General features: G+C 34.9%; 1 protein-coding gene across 6 annotated transcripts in view; it reads left to right on the plus strand.

Moving 5' to 3' along the window:
- Positions 1–12,346, plus strand: part of CCSER1 (coiled-coil serine rich protein 1) — a 1,490,059-nt gene that overhangs the window by 143,177 nt on the left and 1,334,536 nt on the right. The window lies entirely within an intron of this gene.

The following is a 12,346-nucleotide window of genomic DNA, read 5'->3' on the forward strand; positions in this document are numbered from 1 at the left end:
TATGGATTATCTTCTTTGATCATGATTGAATAAAACTAGAAATAAATAACACAAGAAATTTTGAAAGATGTACAACACATGGAACTTAAATAGTTTGTTTCTGAGTGACTAGTGGGTCAATGAAGAGATTAACAGGAAAATTGAAAAATTTCTTGAAACAATTGATAATGAAAACAGCATACCAAAATCTATAGGCTACAGCAAAGGTAGTACAAAAGGGAATTTTATAGCTATAAGTATCTACATCAAAATAGAAGAAAAACTTCAAATAAACAACACAACAGTGCATCTTAAAGAACTGGAAAAGCAAAAGAAGTCTGAACCCAAAATTAGTAGAAGAAAAGAAATAATGAATATTAGAGCAGTAATAAATGAAATTGAAATGAAGAAAACAATACAAAAGATCAATGAAACAAAAAGTTGGTTTTGCAAAAAGATTAAAAAAAAAACCTGACAAACCTTTAGCCTAAGAAAACAGAAGAGGAAATCCAAATAAAACCAGAGATGAAAAAGGAGACATTACAATTGATACTGCAAAAATTCAAAGGATCATTAGAGGTTACTTTGAGCAACTATATGCTTATAAATTGGAAAACTGAGAAGAAATTGAGAAATCCCTAGACACATATAACCTACCAAGATTGACCTATGAAGAAATCTAAAATCTGAGCAGACCAGAAACAAGTAATGAGATTGAAGCTCTAATAAAAGGGATCCAGAAAAGAAAAGCCCAAGACCCAATGGCTTCACTGCTGAATTTTTCCAAACCTTTAAAGAGCTAATACCAGTCCCACTGAAACTACTCCAAATATTATAGGAAGTGGGAATACTTCCAAACTCATTCTCTAAGGCCAGCATTACCTCAATACCAAAAACCAGATAAGCATCAAAAAAGGAAAACTACAGGTCAATATCCTTGATAAACATTGATTCGGAAATACTCAACAAATACTAGCAAACTGAATTCAGCAACACATTAAAAAGATCATTCATCATGACCAAGTGGGATTTATTTCAGGGATGCAAGGATGATTCAACATATGCAAATTAGTCAGTGTAATAAATCGACAAGATGAAGGACAAACACCATATGATCATTTCAATTGACACTGAAAAATCATTTGATAAAATAATAAAACTGTAAAAAATACTGGATATAGAAGGAACACACCTCAACATAATAAAATCCATATGTGATAGACCCAGAGCTAGTATCATACAGACTAGGGAAAAACTGAAAGACTTTCCTCTAACATCTGGAACATGACATGGATGTTCACTTTCACCACTATTATTCAAAATAGTACTGGAAGTCCTAGATAGAGGAATCAGACTACTATCTGATTGAAAGAAATAGAGCATTTAAATTGGATCATACTATCCCTGTTTGCAGATGATATGATCTTATATTTGGAAAAAACCTAAAGACTTCAAAAATCTATTTGAACTGATAAACAACTTCTGTAAAGTTGTAGGATACAAAATCAATATATACAATTCAGTAGCATTTCTATGTGCCAACAGTGAACAATCTGAAAAAGAAATCAAGAAAGTAATTGCATTTATAATAGCTACAAATAAAATTAAATACTTAGGAATTAATGTAGCCAAAGACATGAAAGATCTCTTCAATGGAAACTATAAAATATTGATGAAAGAATTGGATAAGGACACAAGAAAATGGAAAGATATTCCATGTTCATGGATTGGAAGAATAAATTTTGTTAAAATGTCCATGGTACCTACATCAATCTACAGATTTAATACAGTTCCTCTCGAAATACCTAGACATCTCTCTCAGAAATAGAAAAAAAATGCTAAAATTTATATGGAGCCACAAAAGGCTCTGAATAGGCAAAGCTCTACTGAACAAAAAGAAGAAGACTGGAGGAATCACATTACCTGACTTCGAAAGATTATACAAAGCTATGGTAAACAAAACTGCATGGCACTGGTGCAAAAAACAGACATATAGATCAATGGAGCATAATTGACAAACCAGAAATAAATCCATACATCTATGGTGAGCTCATTTTTGATAAAGCTGTGAAGAACATACACTGGGGAAAGGATAGTCTTTTCAATAAATGGTTCTGGGAAGACTGGATGTCCATATGCAGAAGAATGAAACTAGACTGCTATCTCTTACCATATACAAAAATCAAATAAAAGTGGATTAAAGACTTAAATCTGAGATCTCAAACTGTGAAACTACTAAAAGAAAACTTTGGGGAAACTCTTCAGGAAATTGAACTGGGCAAAGATTTTTTGAGTGATACTCCACCAAGCACAGGCAACTAAAGCAAAAGTGGACGAATGAGATCACAACAAGTTAAAAAGCATCTGCACAGCAAAGGAAACAATGAACAATGTAAAGAGACAACCCACAGAATGGGAGAAAATATTTGCAAACTGTCCATCTGACAAGGAATTAATAACCAGATTATATATGTATTAGTCCATTCTCACACTGCTATAAAGATGCTACCTGAGACTGGACAATTTATATATATATATATATATATATATATATATTTTTTTTTTTTTTAAAGGAGGTTTAATTGACTCACAGTTCTAGATGACTCCGGAGGCTTCAGGAAGCTTACAATCATGGCAGAACAGAAGCAGGCAGCTTTTTTACAAGGCAGGAGAGAGTGTGAGTGTGTGAGGAAGGAACTGTCAAACACTTATAAAACCATCAGATCTCATGAGAACTCACTGTCACGACAACAGCATGGGGGAAACCACCCCTGTGATTCAATCACCTCCCACCAGGTCTCTCCCTGGACACATGAGGATTAAAATTCAAGATGAGATTTGGATGGGGACACAGCCAAACCATATCAATATAAGTAGCACAAACAGTTCTGTAGGAACAGTCTATTAATCTGATTTTAAAATGGTCAAACGGTCTGAATAGACATTTGTCAAGACATGCAAATGGCAAACAGGTATATGAAAGGTGTTCAGTATCATTAATCATCAGAGAAATACAAATTAAAACTGCAAAGATATATCATCTCATGCCAGTTAAAATGGCTTTTATCCAAAAGACAGACAATAACAAATGCAGACAAGGATGTGGAGAAAAGGAAACTCATGCGCTGTTGGTGGGAATGTAAATTAATACAACCACTATTGAGAACAATTTGGATGTTCCTCAATAAACTAAAAATAGAGCTACCATATGACCTAGGTATCCCACTGCTAGGTATATTATTGAAATAAAAGAAATCAATATGTTGAAGAGATATTGCAGCACTCTTCATGATTGCCAAGATATGGAAGAAACCTTCACGTTTATCAACTGATGAATGGATAAAGAAAGTGTGGTACATATACAGAATGGAGTACTATTCAGCCATAAAATGGCTCACGCCTGTAATCCCAGCACTTTGGGAGGCCAAGGAGGGTGGATCACCTGAGGTCAGGAGTTTGAGACCAGCCTGGACAACATGGTGAAACCTCGTCTCTGCTAAAAATACAAAAATTCGCTGAGCATGGTGGCATGCGCCTGTAATCCCAGCTACTCGGGAGGCTGAGGCAGGAGAATCGCTTGAACCCAGGAGGCGGAGTTTGCAGTGAGCCGAGATTGTGCCAGTGCACTCCAGCCTGGGTGACAGAGTGAGACTGTATCTCAAAAAACAACAACAACAACAACAACAACAACAAAAAACAGAACTATGATATCCTGTCGTGTGTAGCAACATGGATGGAACTGGATGTCATTCTGTTAAGTGAAATTAGCCAGGCACAGAAAGACAAACTTTGCATGTTCTCACTTATTTGTGGGAGCTAAAAATTAAAACGTTTGTACTCATGGAGATACAGAGTAAAATGATGGTTACCAGAGGCTGGGGAGGGTAGTAGTGGGGGTGGATGGGAAGATGGGATAGTTAATGGGTACAGAAAAGTAGAATGAATGAATGAGATCTAGTATTTGACAGGCTAACAGGGTCATTATATTCAATAACAATTTAATCGCATGTTTAAAGATAATTGAAAGAATATAATTGTTTGTAACACAAAGGATCAGGGCTTGAGGTGATAGATACCTCATTTGCCCTGATGTAATTATTATACATTGTATGCCTGTATCAGAATACCTCATATAACCCATATATACCTACTAGGTACCCACAAAAATAATTTTAAAAACTGAAGTTTTAAATCAGAAACATTTTCTTTTAGAGACTTTATTTTGTGGATGTTAATGAAGTTTTGTGGTGAACTCACTAAAACCAAGTTGTATAGTTAATATAACATGCAAAATCACTTACTGTATGGCAGTATGTCTCGAACATATAAAACTTTGCCTCTTTATTGAAAAACACATTCTGAGGTCAATCTCAAAACCTGTGAAGAATTCTCCCTGCTTCACAAGCCAAACTAGTAGGGATAGTGATTTCCTCTTCTGCACCACACCAGAACAACATGAGTAAGAGTTCCAGGCACTTGAAAAACATAGAAGAAAGGAAGGGAAAGAAGCACCTGTGCATTATTCCATTCTTTCAAGTGGTTACGTCTTGTCAACTATGTTGTGATAAGAGCAGAGAAGATAATTTTTCAAGATATTTGCAATTATTCAAGATAATTTTGCATATTTGAGTAATGCAAATTTAAAAACTTTTTAAAAATTTAAAAACACTTTAATGCAAATTTAAAAACAAATTTTGCATATTTGAGTAATGCAAATTTAAAAACATCTGTAGGTGCATACTACTCATGTATGTTTGTGAGACATGAATTCAGTGATTCCAAGTCTTCAACATCATTTCGTGTCCAAACTCCCTGTCTGTCCCATCCTCTGAGATTTGGGTAAAAAAGAATTTGTCTTGGGGTAGAGCTTTATCCAAACTTTAAGAAAGGACATTGGTTAAGGGCACAAGAGGCATCTCTTTAGTGGTAGATTCATGTCATCAGGTGTGGAAGTCATGGTGGAAAAAAAATAGAAAACTACCAGGGAGTTGTGGAATACTGGACTTTGGAAAAAATAGCTCATTAAAGACATACTGAATAACATTTTACATGCTGTGTGTGTCTTTTCTTATCACTTTGTCATTTTGTTTGCTTAAATACGTGTTATCATATCAGTTTTGCTGTTAAGAAAACTATGTCATGGAAAGGTAGTTGAATATTTAGTTTGTTACTATTGTTCAGTGGTCAAGTGAGAACTCCAGTAAAGTTTTTAGAATTTAAAACTAGAATTGGGTATGAATAAGAGGAGCAAAATATATACATATAATGTTTCTTTTAATATTTTAGATATGTCTACGAGATCCAAAGTATAGTTTTTATACCTTACTTTATTACAATTACAAAGTCTATATTTTTCTTCTGCAAAATTTGCACTTGACCATCTTGGTCCCAGAATATCATACTTTCAGAATTTTCTAATGTTCTTAATATTATGCTTTATATTATATCACACAATTACTGAATAAATTAGGTGAATTCAAATTTTAAATGGATACATTAAACATATCAAAAGGAAAAGATCAAATTAGAAATAGTTTTAGAATGAAAGATTGGGCTGACACTGTCTTGCTGTAAGATAAATATTTCTGCATAGCACATGTGAAGTAATTAAGACACAGCAGAAATATTCTAAGCAGTGTAAAAGCACTAAAAATGGGAAACTCGTAATCACTTTCTATGAGCAAATGAAATTACTTACAATACCAATTCCCTTCCATTGTAATCTCTTTCTAACTTTATCGTACTTGGAAAATTACTATGGTGACAAAGAAGTTTTTATTTTCCCTGGGTAGATAGAAATTCATTGGAAGACTTTATAAGTAGCCAGAACATGGTCTCATAATCAGTTAGCAGATTTGTATCCTCGACTACTTCTTGTATTCTGTAAATAAACATCTTTTGACTAGCAAGCTGGATTAAGAATGAGTTTTCAAACATGCAGTCACATAAGTGTGACTTTTAAGTCAATGTTTCTTTTAAGCAATTATAATTTCACGTATCTTATGATTAGTTTCATATACATAAGGATTCATAGTAGAGGAGAATAATAAATACAAATGTGAAAATAAAAGGGGCATATGAAGAGGTTAATTTTGTTAAAATGTGATAATTGTAAGCCTAATTTATAAAAAAATGTTCAGAATGTCATCACCTTGCTAATGAAATAAAACTTTTGGTGATAACATTTTAGCAAGGCTGACTGTGTAATTTACAGTGTCCAGTGAAAAAAGAAAACGTAGTGCCCCTTCGACAAAAATTTTAAGTTGGTGACAGCAGAGAGTTTACCAAGAAGAAGGCCCTGTGTGGTTGCATAGATTGTATATTCATGAAGCAGATCTTGCTTGTTAGTCTAAATTTGCTATTAGAAAAGTTTTGAATACAGTAGATAAAATATCTGGGGAATATGCTTGGTTGTCACTCAGGAGTGTTTATACAAGTGTGATCAAAATTATAAGTAACATCAGGAAATTGATTATACAAGCATATTCACTATACAAGTGATATCAAAATGATCTGTAAGGTTAACGAAATTCAGCAAAAGTGTTAATGAAATATCAATAGACCTTTGTGAAATATAAATTAAAATTAGTAATCTAAATTTCATATACTGAAATGCAGTGTGAGATGTATGCCTAATTTACAGAAAGCATTAAAAGTTTGGGAGAAGAGTATCATCTCTCATGAGTGGTCTTTACCATGTCTTAAACATAAGGCTGTATCTTTAATAATTCTGTTGCCTTCTAGCCCACAAGCTGACATATCTTGATATTTGATGAGTCTCAATGAGAAAACCATTTTGTGTGTGTGTCTCCTGGAATCTTTATTACTCTAGCAGGAAAGACTTGAACAATGTTTTCTTTCTTTCTTTCTTTTTTTTTTTTTTTTTGGAAACGGAGTCTCACTCTGTTGCCCAGGCTAGAGTGCAGTGGCATGATCTCTGCTCACTGCAACCTTCACCTCCTGGATTCAAGTGATTCTCCTGCTTCAGCCTCCTGAGTAGCTGGGATTACAAATAATTGCCACCATGCCCAGCTAATTTTTGTATTTTTAGTAGAGATGGGGTTTCACCATGTTGGCCAGGCTGGTCTCGAAATCCTGGCCTCAGTTGATCCACCTGCCTTGCCCACCCAAAGTGCTGGGATTATAGGCATGAACCACTGTGCCCGGCCTTGAGTTTTCTAACGCATAATGCACTGAAGAGTTCTCTTTCATAAATTCAGAACTGAGGAAGAGGAGAAAGAAGACAGAAAAACAGAGCTGTTATTGAAAAATAGACGTCTTGGTTCCTTTTAACAGTGTTTTTTCGTTCTCCTTGTGGAGATATTTCACCTCCTTGGTTAGATGCATTTCTAGGTATTTCATGTTTTGTTTTTTTTGTATGTGGCTATTGTAAATGAGATTGTGTTCTTGACTTGACTCTCAGCTAGAATGTTATTGGTGTATAGGAATGCTACTGGTTTTTATACATTGGTTTTGCATCCTGAAACATTACTGAAGTCGTTTTCAGTTCTAGGAGATTTTTGGCAGAGTCTTTAGAGTTTTCTAGGTATAGAATCATATTGTCTGTGAAGAGAGATAGTTTGACTTATTTGGATGCCTTTTTTTTTTTTTTCTCTTGCCTGGCTGCTCTCACTGTGACTTCCAGAACTATGTTAAATACGAGTGGTTAGAGTGGGCATTCCTGTCTAGGCAACGCAAATAAATGGAAACCATTCCATGCTCATGGATTGGGAGAATTAATATAGTTAAAATGGTCATACTACCCAGAGCAATTTATGGACTTAATGCATTTCCAAACTACCAATGTCATTTTTTAACAGAAGTAGAGAAAACTATTCTGAAATTCACATGAAGTTAAAAGAGAGCCTGAATAGCCAAAGCAATCCTAAGCAAAAAGAACGAAGCCAGAGGCCACACATTACCTGTCTTCAAACTATGCTACAAGACTATAGTAACCAAAACAGCATGGTACTAGTACAAAAACAAACACATAGGTCAATGGAACAAAATAGAGAAGGCAGAAATAAAGCCAAATATCTACAACCATCTGATCTTAAACAAACTCAACAAAAATTAAGCAATGAGGAAAAGACTTCTTATTCAATAAATGGTGCTGGGATAAAGGGCTATCCATATGCAGAAGAATGCAACTGGATCCCTACCTATCACCATATATGAAAGTTAACACAAGATGGATTAAAGACTTAAACATAAGCCCTCAAAATAAAAAAAATCCTAGAAGAAAGCCTAGGAAGTGCTCTTCTCAATATCAGCCTTGGCAATAATTTATGACTAAGTCCTCAAAAGGCAAATTGACAAGTGAGGCCTAATTAAAGTAAAGAGCTTCTGCAGAGCAAGAGAAACTATTAAAGGAGTAAACAGACAGCCCATAGAGTGGAAGAAAATATTTGCAAACTCTGCATTTGACAAAGGTCTAATATCCAGATTCTATAAGGAACTAAATTCAGCAAGCAAAATTCAAAAACCCCCATTAAAAAGGGGGCAAAGAACATGAAAGACACTTCTCAAGAGAAGACATACAATGGACCCACAAACTTATGAAAAAATGCTCATCATGATTCATCATGATCAATCATTTGAGAAATGCAAATCAAAATCACAATGAGATACCATCTCACACCAATCAGAATGGCTTCTGTTGAAAAGTCAAAAAATGGCAGATGTTGATGAAGATGCAGAGAAAAGGGGACACATACACTATTGGTGGGAATGCAAATTCGTCCAGCCACTGTGGAGAGCAATTTGGAGATTACTCAGAGTACTAAGTGTTGAACTACCATTCAACCCAGCAATCCCATTACTGGGTATATACTTAGAGAAAAATAAATCATTCTACCAAAATGACACAAGTACCCATATGTTCAGCGCAATGCTGTTCATAATACAAAAAACATAGAATCATCCCTGGGGCCCATCAAAAGTGGATTGGATAAAGAAAATGTGGTCCATATACACCATGGAATACTATGCAGCCATAAAAATAATGAAATCAGTCCTTTGCAGCAACATGGGTACAGCTGAAGGCCATTATCCTAAGTGAACTAACCCAGAAACAGAAAACCAAATACTTCATGTTATTACTTACCAGTGAGAGTTTAACACTGGGCACACATGGACATAAAGATGGGAACAATAGACATTGAGGACCATTAGAAAAAGGAGGGATGGAAGGGGGCAAGGGCTGAAAAGTGACCTCTTGGGTACTATGCTCACTACCTGGGTCACAGGTTCATTCATACCTCAAGCCTCAACATTACACATTATTTACCTTTGGAACAAACCTGCACATATACCCCCTGATTCTAAAATAAAAGTTGAAAAAAATGGAGTTGATAAGATATAGGTCAAATAAGTGAAAGTTTGCTCTCTTTCATTGGTTGTTGGCAAATCATTGTCTAATCAGGGCATATTTAATGAACCTAGGGTTTTTCCATAAGAGTAGGTTTATACCTGGGAAAGTCCAGGTTATGGTGGAAAATACATAGCATATAAGCTGCCAATTTTTCCTTTATTGCCCATGTTTTACATTATATTCTATAATGGCACTTTTTTCCTGCTGAACTTGAATAGACATCATAAATATTTTCAGTACTTCACTCTACGTAGCTCCACTAATTAAAGTTGGACTTGAGATAAAATCTGTTTCCTATATTGGGCATGGTGTAATCTAGTAATTTCTGGAATGTATAAAACTTAATTAATATACAGATATACGGACACTTGTATTCTGCTGGAGTCGTGCATTCTGAAATTCTTGGAAAATAGACTGTATGCAAATAGTTTTATCTGGGTGGTGTTGGAATTAGGAGAGATAAGAATAAGAATATGGATTATAAGCCAATCCACTATATGGATGCATGAAATTTAAATCTAAGAGCTTATAAAATTTATTATATTCTGAAAGAGGTAGCCACATAGAAATGCTGCAGAGTAAGCAATAGCAGATTTCCTAGGAAGGTGCTGGAATTCCCAAGATGAGTTAAAGAATTGGGCTAGGAATTGAATGAAAGATTTAGTGTACTACCTCTGGTATTTGCACAATGAAGCCAACTCAGATAAACTCTTTTTCTGCTTCTTGCTGCACTGTTTTCCAGCATTTTTTTCTCATTGTGTGCAAGTAGCTAGGACATAGCAGGATATACCAGATAAAAGAAATGGTCTAGTATCCACAGAGCCTTACAGTCATACCTGCTTACCGACCTCCCATTTCCAATGAGTAGAATTGTAATCCGTATGCTGTTATAGGATAAAATGTTTTAGCACTACCCTCTAGATGTGATTTTCTATTTGAACTAGCTGTGGCCTGTGTTAATGTGTGGTATGAGTGAAAATTGTATATTTTGAAACACAAGTAGATGGCTTGTGAATGCTAGTTAAATATTAAGAGCATACTGGGGGACTAATCTTTGACATTTTCTCGCCAAGACAACCCAAGCAAAGAATATTTAATTCTCATGCTTTATAAAAATGATAGGAGTTAAGGGATCTCGTTTTAAGTAAATTTATATCAAAGAAGGGGATAAATATTCTTCAGAGGCCCATGTTAATAAAATATGAAGTTATGAGGAGTTTGTTGAATACTATAAAGAAAAAACAAATTCCAACAAGTTGGTAAGAGGCAAATAACAAACTAATGAATCTGATTAAAGTCTTTTCCATATCTGATTTCAAGAACCTATAGACTGAAGTAGTAAAGTCACTATGGTATTCCAAATCTGGTAGACAAACTGTAATGATGAATTTTTGGGCCTCCAGAAAATATTTCCCTGAACAAATCATGAAGTCACCCTATCCCTTTCTCCCTCCCTTCCTTCTTCTCTCCCTTCCTCTCTCTCTTCATTCATTTCTCCCTTCCCTCCCTCCTTCCATCGCCTGTTTTTTTTCTTCTTCTTCTTTTTAAATCACAAGGACTCACTGAACCCAGAGATAAGCATTGTCACAGCTCTGGATAGTAAGGAGGAAAGGGAATTGCAGGACTGTGCTGTTTCATCTTACATGACAAATGGATCCCCAATAAATAGGCCTCTATTTTAATAATTAAATTCTATGGTGTTTGATTGATTGAACTCAGAAAAGATAACCAAGAATGTGGAAAGTAGAAATCAAGAGTCTATAAATCAGATCTAACGTAGGTCTTTGATTATACATGCATATAAATTCTCCAACTCTCCTCTTTCAGTGAGAGTTGCCAGAGTGTTTCCTTGTCAGTTTAGAAAATTGGAATAAGAAAGCCCAGAATGTGCTGACACTTGAGGAGGAGAAGGTCTTTAACCTATTAATCTAAATATTTTATCACATTGGTTAAAGAACCATTGGAACACTTCCAATAATAGAGTTGTATTTCAGCTTAGATTATTATTTTAGTAGTTCCATTCCTTTTGCCTTGTAAATCACGTGGTCACATTACACAGCCCAATGTTAATTCATATATAAAGTAATTTGAAATTAAATAGGCCAAAAACATTTGAAATCATACTGACATTTTCATACATCCATACTATTTTCCAACTTGAAAAGTATTTTAAACACAATGGTCTCATTTTGGTTACTAGACAAATCTAGCCTTGTTGTAGTGTGGATGTTAAGAATTTCTTAGCCATAAAAAAGAATGAGATGATGTCCTTTGCAGCAATAGGGATGGAGCTGGAGGCCATTATCCTAAGAGAACTAATGCAAGAGTAGAAAACTAAACGCCACGTGATCTCACTTATATGTGGGAGCTAAACACTGAGTACACATGGACACAAAGAAAGAAACAACAGACATTGGGGCCTATTTAAAGATGGAGGGTAGGACAGGGTTTTTCGTAGGGACAGGGTTTTTCCATGTTGCCAGGAAAGGCAAGGATTGAAAAACTACCTATTGGGAACTATGCTTATTACCTGGGTGATGAAATAATATGTACAGCAAACCCCCATGACATGCAGTTTATCTATAAAGTCAAGGTGCACATGTACCCCTGAAGCTAAAATAAAAGTTAAAAAAATAATTTTTTGCATATTTTATATATTCTGTAAAGAGTGTGGATTTGAGTTATATAGTTTCCCAGCCTGTCCAGGCCCAGGTGACGTTCTTTGTTCATTGCTTAATAAGAAAATAAAGGTGAAACTATTACCATATGTAGTAAAGTGATTCATAGGAATGAATTACTGCCATTCTCGAGTCTATTTTTAACTGTATTAGCTTTTTCTTTATGGTGTTGGAAAGTCTGAAAACCGTAATTAGTAACCAGTACTTTAAAAAGATATCTATAGATTTTGTACATATTTACATTTGCAATTACTTTATTATCCTGGACTTTCAACTTGAACATGAGCAAAATTGTGTTAACTGAGACAGCATTAGT

Source organism: Pan paniscus, chromosome 3 (genome assembly GCF_029289425.2).
Source record: "Pan paniscus chromosome 3, NHGRI_mPanPan1-v2.0_pri, whole genome shotgun sequence".
Taxonomy (NCBI): domain Eukaryota; kingdom Metazoa; phylum Chordata; class Mammalia; order Primates; family Hominidae; genus Pan; species Pan paniscus.